The sequence below is a fragment of the Sorex fumeus genome, unplaced genomic scaffold (genome assembly GCF_029834395.1).
Source record: "Sorex fumeus unplaced genomic scaffold, SorFum_2.1 ptg000122l, whole genome shotgun sequence".
NCBI lineage: Eukaryota > Metazoa > Chordata > Mammalia > Eulipotyphla > Soricidae > Sorex > Sorex fumeus.
The window spans coordinates 63702469-63712421 of record NW_026606179.1 but is presented as its reverse complement, the minus strand read 5'-3'; positions in this window follow the sequence as shown (position 1 = coordinate 63712421).

Here is a 9953-nt window from a genome sequence, read left to right as displayed (position 1 = left end):
AAGCGTCTCTTTAGAGCCCACTGTGTGTCAGGCACAGGGGGGGCCCTGGGGAGCAGTCCTCGCCTCGGGGCCTCGGGCTAACGCACGGTCCTTCTCTTGCAGTGAAGAGAGACGTGGCCTCACAAGAGATTTCCACATCTTGTTTGTACCCCAGCGTAGCCTGCTGTGTGAGCAGCGGCTGAAGGACCTGGGCGTCCTGGGCTCCTTCATCCACAGGGAGGAGTACAGCCTGGACCTCTTTCCCTTCGACGGGGACCTTCTCTCCATGGAGCCGGAGGGCGCCTTCAGAGTAAGTTCAGTGTTTGCCCTTTGAACTTGACGCTCGTTTCTGCCTCGTTTGTGATGGTGACACTGACACTGGCATTTCAGTGATTCCTGGAAGCCTCCAGTTTCTTCCTTTTGGGGAGAGACGGGAGTTGGGCCACACCCAGCAGTGCTCAAGGTTTACTCCTGGTTCTGTGCTCAAGGATCACTCCTGCCCATGCTCGGGGACCATATGTGCTGCCAGGGATAGAACCCAGGTTGGCTGCGTGCAAGACCAGCGCCTTCCCCTGTGCTGTCTCTCGGGCCTCTGCTCCTCTTGCTTATGGAGACCCTCCTGTTTCAACGAATTTGCTTAAAATTGTTAATGCCGTTAATGAATTCTCAAAACTCAGTTGTCCTTAAATGTGTTTATTTCTGGTGTTTCTCTGCTGCTGGTCGATCTTTGTCCTTGTGCCCGTCCCACCCTGACTTGACTGTGGCTGTGGAGGAAGCTTCGAGAGTGGAAGGCAGGGCCGCTCCAGCCAGAAATAGTCAAGTCTGTCACTGCGTTTTTCCAGTTAGCCACTTGTGAGGGATTTTGTTTTAGTGACCGCCTTTCCCCTTGATTGAGTCTTGGCAAGACCTGAAGACTCTAATCTTACATTCTCATTTTCTAGAAATACAATTGCCTACATTTTTCATTCAAACTCTTGAGGTTCTGCAGTGTGACCTCAGGGCTGGGTGCAGGGTGTGCGGGAAATTCTGTTTCTCCCACACGCCCATCCCAGCCTGTTTCCTACTGGTTATTTTCAGCACATATTTATTTGTTTGCTTTGCTTTGGTTTTTGCTTGGAGCCTCACCTGGTGATGCTCAGGGATTACTCTTGGGGGTCCTCAGGGGTCCATATTTGACTCTTTGATGCCAGGGAAGCACCTTCGCACTGAACTATATATCTGACCACCCGGACTATTTCTTTTTTAAATGTTGTCTTTTTCTGAAAGGTGGTTTTTTGTTTGCAAATATGATTTTATATGTTTTGTTTACTATCTTTATGACAGGGAGCACTTCTGAAATATTTCTCTTTCAAAGTGTCAGCTTGGCTCTTAGGGGCGCCCGGGCCAGATCTCTGGCTCTTTCTTCTGTGCGGTGAGGTTTCTCCATGCTTAGTCCCTTAAGACAATCTGTAGACCCCAAAGCATTGATTTATGTGAGTTTTCAACCAGATGCTTTTCCTATGACGTACTTTTTACTGGAAATAGGGAAAATTGGGCATGGCTGGAGTTCTGGCAGGCCGAGTGAGACCCCCCCCCCGCCCCCAAGTGGGTAACCACCACCTAGAGTGTGCGACCCTCAGCCTCAGCGAGAAAGGGAGGGAAAGGGAAAATAAATACTGGAATGAAGGGGAAGATGCAAGGGGAAACACATCAGCTTGATAATGTCCTCTAAAAACGGCGTACCAGGGCCAGAGAGATAGTAAGGTGGGTAGGGCACTTGCCTTGCCCCTGGCCGACCCGGGTTCGTTCCCTGGCACCCCATATGGTCCTCCAAGCCCCGACTGGTGTGACCCCCAGTGCCAAGCCCGGGAGTCAGCTTGAACCTGTGCACGGCCCCAGCGCTCCCGGTGCCTGTCTGCGCCCTCTGCGCCCTCTGCTGTTCGTTGGAAGCTTGTGCAGGTGTGTTTGAGACGCGATCACATTTCCCTGAGTTCTTGGGCATGTGAGTTGATTTGTGGTACTGCTGCTGGTCTCAAGACACGACCTTTCGAGAACGCAGGTGCATCACCAGATTTCCAGGCCCCCTTTCCCCTCAGCATGTTGGTCTCAGCAGCACCTTAAGAGAAAGAACCTGGGGCTCGCTTGGTTTCTGGGCTGCTGTCACCCAGCTCCCCGTGGGTTTGCTCACGTCCCTGGGCTTCGGCCTGTGGAATCCAGAACTTTCCTGGGCTCCCCCGATGGCCTCTCCCCACCCCAGTCTTGGAGCAGGAAAGGGCTTGCATGCCATGTGTGGTGACAGGACAGGGGCCTGCCCGGCCCTGTGTGGTGACAGGACTCGGGGTTCACCTTCCATACGAGTCACTGCGGGTCTGGGAGAGGCCTCTCTGCTCCTTCTGTTCCCAGTCAGCAGTGCATAAGCTTTGAGGAAGCGGCTTGGTCACCCCAGCTGAGGGTAGGGGCCGTCTCGGTCACACCCAGGGTCGCTCCTGGCCCTGTGCGGTCGGGGTGGGGCCATCCCAACAGGCAGACCCGACACAGGTCAGAACCAAGGGCCCCACATCCCCCCACATCCACCCATAATTCCGTATTAAAAAAATACAGAATTATGGGTGGTGGGGATATAGCTTAGAGGGCTAGAGCCCCAGCATCACCTGGGGAGCCCCGAGTTCAGGACAGGAGGGACCCACACACCACCAGATATGACCCTAGGGGCTTTTAAAGAGGAATTACAAGGGCTGGAGCAATATACATTGGGAGGGCATTTGCCTTGCACGCAGCTGACCCAGGTTCAATCCCCGGCATTCCATATGGTTCCCAAAGCACCACCAGAATAATTCCTGAGTGCAGAGCCTATCCCTTGAGCCTCGCCGGGTGGGAGTTGTTAGAGGTGTCTCTGTAGTAATACGCCGTTTTTAAACATGAATGTTTTGTTTGGGTGCTCGGGGCTGGGCAGGGCCGGGCAGGAGCCGGCTTAGCTGTCCGCAGGCAGACACAGTTCCCGCTCTGAACAGTCACCTGGGCCCCTGAGCAGTTCGAAAGAGGACCCCTAATGCTTTCCTTCCCCTGCATCAGCCTCTGTGGTCTGCTCCAATGCAGAGTATTCCGTTCTTTTCTGAGGACTCTTTGGACATCCTGACCAGGGTGGCTTAGACTCAAGTGTGAGGCTGCACCCCAGACCTGGCGGAGCCATCCTACGGGGTCTTTGGGGATGTTATGCTCACTCTGGGCCAGGCTCTCTGGGAGGTCTCCCTCTGCACCCCGCCCCCAGTCTGCACACCTCCACAGTGTTATCTTTTTATTGTTAATTTTTTCACCCGGAGAGGCACGGGGGTTACTCCTGGCTGTGCAGTCAGGATTTACTCCTGGCGGTGCTCAGGGGACCATATGGGATGCCGGGATTTGAACCCAGGTTGGCTGCATGCAAGGCAAATGCCCTCCCCGCTGTACTATCTCGTTCCAGCCCTGACACTAGAAGCTTCGACCTGGGGATCCTTGTTCCTTCAGCTCTTTTGCATGGAAGGGCGGGTGTGAGTCAGACCTGAGCAGCTGTGAGCGTTGGAGGGATTCCATGGCATGTGGGGTGTCCGTGAGTTTTCCGAGGCATGTGGGGTGTCCCCTGGTGGGTTCTGCAGGGCAGCTGGGGCTGGGACCCGGGTTAGGCCAGAGACCGGCCTCACCTCCGCTCACCTTCTCTTAGTCCTGTTTGCCGGCTTGCTCTTCTCTTCGAGCTCTTGCTAACTCTGATTTCCCCCCCTGACACATAAAAATTTCCTCTATCTGGATATTTTGAAGTTGAATGCCAGCATGAGACGGGTGACGGGGCTCGCTGATGACAGTGAATAGATGCCGTTTGCATATGTCCTGTGCCTTCAGGCTGTATATAGTCTTGAACTGTGTCTACAGCTCCTGAAATTTTGTTTCGAACGGAAGACTGATTTTTATGTAACTTCCTGATAGAATGCCGTGCGGCGCTGCCCGAGGGGTAAGGGGTCCTCGGAGTCCTAAGGGGGGAAAATGACCCAAATTGAGGTGCTTCCTGTGTGCCAGTGTCCCATCACGCCACACCTCCCAGGGCTGGTGTTTCCCTGTCCAGAAGACGCTGGACAGACGTGAGCCAAAGCTCTAGCAGGGAGGAAGCATTTGTGCTGCGGGATGAAATAGAACTGCCTTCGGAAACCCCAGCTTTGAGTCCAGCTGACATTTTCAAGAAATCCAAAACAGACTTTTTTCCCCCCATTTTTAGTACCAGAGTAGATAATCCCCTAAGGTTATTTGCTTCCCTGAGAGATATTTAGCTTACCCTTTCAAGGTTCGTTTAGAGCAGATCTTGGCGTTAAATCAGAGTTGGGTGCTAACCGAGTTCAGAGTGTTTGCCTATTTGCGGCCTTCTTTGTCTCTTAAGAGGAGCCGTAGTTAGAGGCCTCCAGAGAAAACAAAACACAAGCACCCACTTCCTCCAGGCTTGGTTCCTCTGTTCTCAACCCCTGGCCACTTGTCTATGCATCGTCCCCAGAGCAGGCGGGGGACAGAGGCAGAGAAGGTCTGAGCAGCCCCTGTATGGTGCTCCCCGAGCAGTGCTCCCCATCTTTGTGGCTTCTGTTGAGGTTCTGAAGTGAGTCATCAGGTTCTAGTGACAAATGTCTCACGTACGGCGTGACACAAAGATGGAGTTTGTGCCATCAGTCCCCGGGGTGGGAGGAGGGAGCGTCGCGTTTTGGGGGCCAGAGGCAGGAGGATGTGACCCATAGCATGTCGGCTTTATCTCGGGTGGGGGAAAATGGATCGTTTGGGGAGGAGTGCGCTTGGGGTACAGATTTGCTGTGTTTTTCTGGATTTCTCTCTCTCTCTTTTTTTTTATTTAGGAGTACTGCTATTTATCCAGCCACTGATTAGCTGATTGAATTGTGCATGAACTCCACCTTACTTTTTTTTCATTTTTTATGATTTTATTTATTGAGTCACCATGAGAGCAGTTACAAAGCTTTCGGGTCTAAATCTCGGTCATACAATGAAACAACCGTACCTTCACCAGTGCCCATTCTCCACCACCAACAACCCCAGTATATCCCCATCCCACACCCTCCCCCTACGTGTGGGGCAGATGATTTCCAAATTATTTTCTCTCGACTTTGATCACATTCGATATTTTGACACCAGACCCACAATTATTGTTTGAGATTTTACCCCAACACTCAGATCTGCTGAAAAGGCAACAGTAGACAGTTTGTTTTCTATTGCTGGTTATGAATAACCTATGATGTTGTGTGGCTGCAGTAGTGGCCACGTGATTTTGAAATTCCAAATTTGAACACTTCAATCTGGAGGGATTTCTGCCCAAACCTGCTGGGTTCCGAGATTTGCTCCTGAGTCTCTGGCATCCTGGTCATTAAGCAGCTTGATCAGGAGTCAGAGAGGCTGTTCATGGACGATGACTTGGGGTCTCGTTGGGACGGGGAGGACAGGACTGGCTCCACCCCCATCCTGTGAGGCCCAACAAGTTTTGTCACTGAGGGCCCAAGCCTGACTGTCCAGTGACCTCTGGAGGATGGCGGCCACCTGGCCGCCAGGGGGAACAGGCCAAGGCATGAACCCATGGGCCCAGCACTGCAGGGACCAGACGCCTTTCTGCCAAAAGCCACTGGGTTTCGAGATGTGTTTCTGAGTCTCTGGGATCATGGCCATTAAGCAGTTCAATCAGGAACCAGAGAGGCCATGCCTCCAAGGATATAGCTGAGCCGGAGGGGGCTTGTGGGTGTGTTTCCCACATACCTAACTTTTGGCCGTTTACTTTCTTGGTAAACTTTGCCCAAGTTTTTGGGGTCTGGCCAAAGGCACAGCAGCAATTTTGGGGTATCTGGAGTCTGAAGGTGCCATCAGGCTGCTGATGCACTCGCCTCACAAGTACAGTGTTTTTCGTTTGTTTGTTTGTTTGTTTCTTTTTAATGTAGGAGTACTGCTATTTATTCAGCCACTGATTAGCTGATTGAATTGGGCTTGAACTCCACCTTACTTTTTTTGTTTTTCATAATTTTATTTATTTATTTATTTTTTCTTCTTCTATTTATTTATTGAATCACCGTGGGAAAAGTTACAAAGCTTTCAGATTTAAGTCTCGGTCATGCAATGATCAAACACCTTTCCCTTCACCCTTCACCAGTGCTCATTTTTCACCACCAAGAACCCCAATATACCCCAGCTCCCACCCACCCAATGCCTGTGAGGCAGATGATTTCTCCTTAACTATCCTCTACATTGATTGCATTCATTATTTCAACAAAAGATGCACCATGATTGTTTAGAATTTACCCCCCAACAATCAGAATGGCTGAAAAGGCATTGTGAAATACGTTGTTTTCTATATAAAGTTTGGAGTTCCGGGGCTGGAGAGATACACAGTGGGTAGGGCGTGTGTCTTTCACGTGGCCATCCCGGGTTTGAGTCCCAGCATCCATATGGTCTCCTGAGTGCAGAGCCAGGAGTAACCCCTGTGAGTGCAGAGCCAGGAATAACCCTTGTGCATCACCAGGTGTGACCCAAAAAGCCAAAAAAAAAAAGTTTGGTGTTCCTCCCCTCCAAACACAGGTGTGAGGTGCTGCGTCTCGCTGAGCAAGCAGAAGGAAAGCAGAGAGCTCGGGCCCAGTGGTTGATGCATATTGCTGGGCCGGGCCGTCGAGCAAGGGAAATTTGGGGATCTCTGGGACCCTTCCTCGGGCCCAGTGCTCTCCGGGGCCCCTAGCTTGGTCGTGTCCTACGAGTTGGGGGCAAGCCTGGCTTTGTGCTTGCTTTGCGTTTGGACGGGCAGGTGGGGTGTTCAGGGCCCAGCTGCTGACACCTGATCCCGCCCTGGCCAGGTGGGAGGACGGAGATTGGCGGCTGGCCCCTGAGATGCCCAAGATAACCAGTCAAGGAGATAACCAGAGTCAATCCCAGTCGAGTTGGGTGATAGGCTGAGATAACGCACCGAGCCGCTGAGGCAGATCCTGTCTGGAGACGCTCGGGCACCTTGATCCCAGGCCGGCCTGGCCTGGCAGGGGGCGGAGGCGAGTGGGCACCAACCAACCTCGGCGTTTCCGTGGCTCAGAGCTTCCGGGCCCTTCCGCTTGCTCTGCTGTTGTTTTGATTTTGGGTCACACCTGGACATGTTCCGGGGTCACTCCTGGCTCTGCACTCAGGACTTACTCCTGGAGGTGCTCTGGGGTCCCTATGGGATGCCGGGATTGAACCCAGGTCAGTTGTGTGCAAGGCAAACGCCCTCCCCGCTGTACTAGAGTTCTGGCCCCGTGGCCCAAAACTTAAAGAAAAATCCTTGCTGGGGTTGCCCCGTCGCTGGCGCCCTGTCAGCCTCGTGGGTCTGCACACGGCCTCGAGTGGCCAGTGACAAGGTGCGCCCTCCTGGCCTCCTGCTCCCCAGGGCTGCTCTCTGCCCGGTGCTCCCGGCCCTGCAGCCCTCAACTCCTGCCCTGTGTTCCCTCCTCCTTTCTGTGGTGTCCCCCTCCTCTCTCGGTGGCCCTCCCCCTGGGGTCACCCCCCTTCCTGCGTGGTGCTGGGACAGCAGAGCTGCCTGGTTTGTGCCGGCTTTGTGCCAGGTGCACATGTGACCCCTGGGACTTGGACTCAGGACCTCATGCTTGTGAGGCAGTGCTCAAAACCCCCTCTCGGACATTCCTCCCCTCCAGGCTGAAGGAACGTACTTGACCCACGTTCAGGCTCACACCTCTGCTTCCTGCCAAATCACTGCCGGCCACTAGCAGGCCAGGACCCGTGTGCCACGCCTGTGTGAAGCAGGGACGTTCTGGGGCGTGAGCCTGCTAGCGTCTTTGTCATGGACACATGTGGTCCCATCACAGGATTTAGGGTCACGGTCCAAACACAGGAGCATGGGGGTGAGGGGGTCGGGGCATGTTTAGGCCGGAGACTCTACTGGGCTCACACACGGCACTGAGTGCTCAAGTCTCAGGGAGACAGTGAGGCTCAAACACATTTTCTTTCGCGCTGTTTTTTTCTTTTTTTTGGCTTTTTGGGTCACACTCAGGGATGCTCAGGAATTACTCCTGGCAGTGCTCAGGACTGGTGATCGAATCTTGGTCAGCCGTGAGCAAGGCAAACCCCTCCCCACTGTGCTCTCACTTCAGCCCCTCCTTTTGCATCTTTTTGTGTTTTTTTCAGAATTGATTGACTTCCTCGTAGCGTTTGCTGGCCCTGACGTTCTCTGTAGAGTCCCTTGTTGCACACTGTGTTTCGTGGGCACCTTGGCATCAAGACTTGGCGCTTGCCTGGTGCATGGCTCACCCCATAGGTCCCCCTGAGCACCGCCAGGAGTGATTCCCGAGAGCAGACCCAGGAGTAACCCTGAGCACTGCCGGGTGTCCCAAAAAACAAAAGGAAAGAAAGAAAATAGGTATCCTTGACCGGAAAGGTAGCCCAGGGCCAAGGAGCCTGCCTTGCCTGCGGCTGACCCCACCCCACCCTGTACGTCACCCCCCCCCCCCCCCGCCAGGTCCTGCCAGCATGAGCCCCGATGACTGGATCAAAGTCGGCCCTGAGCACGGCCAGGTGTCCCGTCCAAGTGTCCCGACCTGAGCCCCCAGGTTAGGTCACTCCACCCTCCCCACCTCCCCACCACTCCCCCGTTCCTGCTCACTCATCCTCGAGGGGACCCGCACTCATTCAGCTTGTGCTCCCATCCGAGCAGGCCAGGCCAGACTCCTCTGTACAGCTCTCAGGCCTTAGTGGGCTGGGCCACGCCCTGGCCACAGTGCGGCAGGTGTTGCTCACAGCACTGGGGTCACAGAGAGCAGGGCTATCAGGGTCGGGCTCAGGGCCTCTGCCCTGTCGCTCTGCCCCTCCGCCCCCGCCCCCGCCCGCCCATAGATTTTATGGCCCAGCTCCTGAGGAGGGCCCTGGGCACAGTCACTGGGTCCAGGTCACACTCGGGGGACGCCGAATGACCTCAGTTGGAGATCTGTAACTGCCAAACATTTGTCAAACGTTTTCTGAAACCACTTTCTCAGGGCCCAGGAGTCCAGAACTGGGCCCCGCAGGGACCAGAGGCACATTGGCCAGCTAGTGCTGGCATCTGCAGGGCAGCCCTCCGGAGCCTCAGCCGGACCCTGGCATCACGAAGGGTGGCGCCTGCCCCTTTAAGAAGGGCCCATGATGCCCTCCTCCTTGCGGAATTCTCATTCTACCTTGGAACATTCTAGACTCCAAGTGCCATTTTCAGTCTCTGTAGGAGACTGGCACGAGCCTGTTTGGCAGAGCTCAGTTCTTTAAGCTGCGAGTGCAGTGTGACACAGGTGAATCTGAGTCTCTGGGCTTTTTGCCCGCGTGCGGGTGGCTTTTTTCTCTAACAGTTCTTTAGTGTATGATAGTTTTTAATCTGTAGTTCGTTTAAGTTTTTTTAGTAGTTATATATATATATATATATTTTTGGGGGGTGGGGGTGGGGTGGGGTGGGGTGGCCATACCTGGCTGTGCCCAGGGGTCACCCTGGCCGGCTAACGTCCCTGTGCTGACGGAGATCGAGCCCAGGACAACTGGATAGAAGGCAAGTGCCCTCCCCACTGTCCTGCCTCTCTGCCCCCTGCGGACTTTTCTATTAAATACGGAATGACTCTGAAGTCAGTGGGCCCTCATGGGGGGCTGATGAGAAGCAGAGGAGAAGATGTCACTCCCCCGGGACTGGCTGGAGCGCTGGCACTGATGAGCGCGACGAGCCCTACCAGCCACACGACACCCACTAGGCCTTCCCGGGGTCTCGGGCCGGAGTGAGGGGTTGCCCTTTTCAGGGAAAGGGAGTCGATCCTCGACCTCCTCAGGCCCCCGGGCCTTTGTCCTTCTCGCAGAAAATCATTTCAGGAGATGAGCATGAAGCAGGAACATTTTATTTGGAGGCTTTTAGGAAGGGGAAATGAGGGAGGGAGTAACACGCTCGAGAGAGAGTGCGGCTTCTCCAGAGGCGCAGAAAGCCACTGAACACGTTAGGTTGCCTGGTT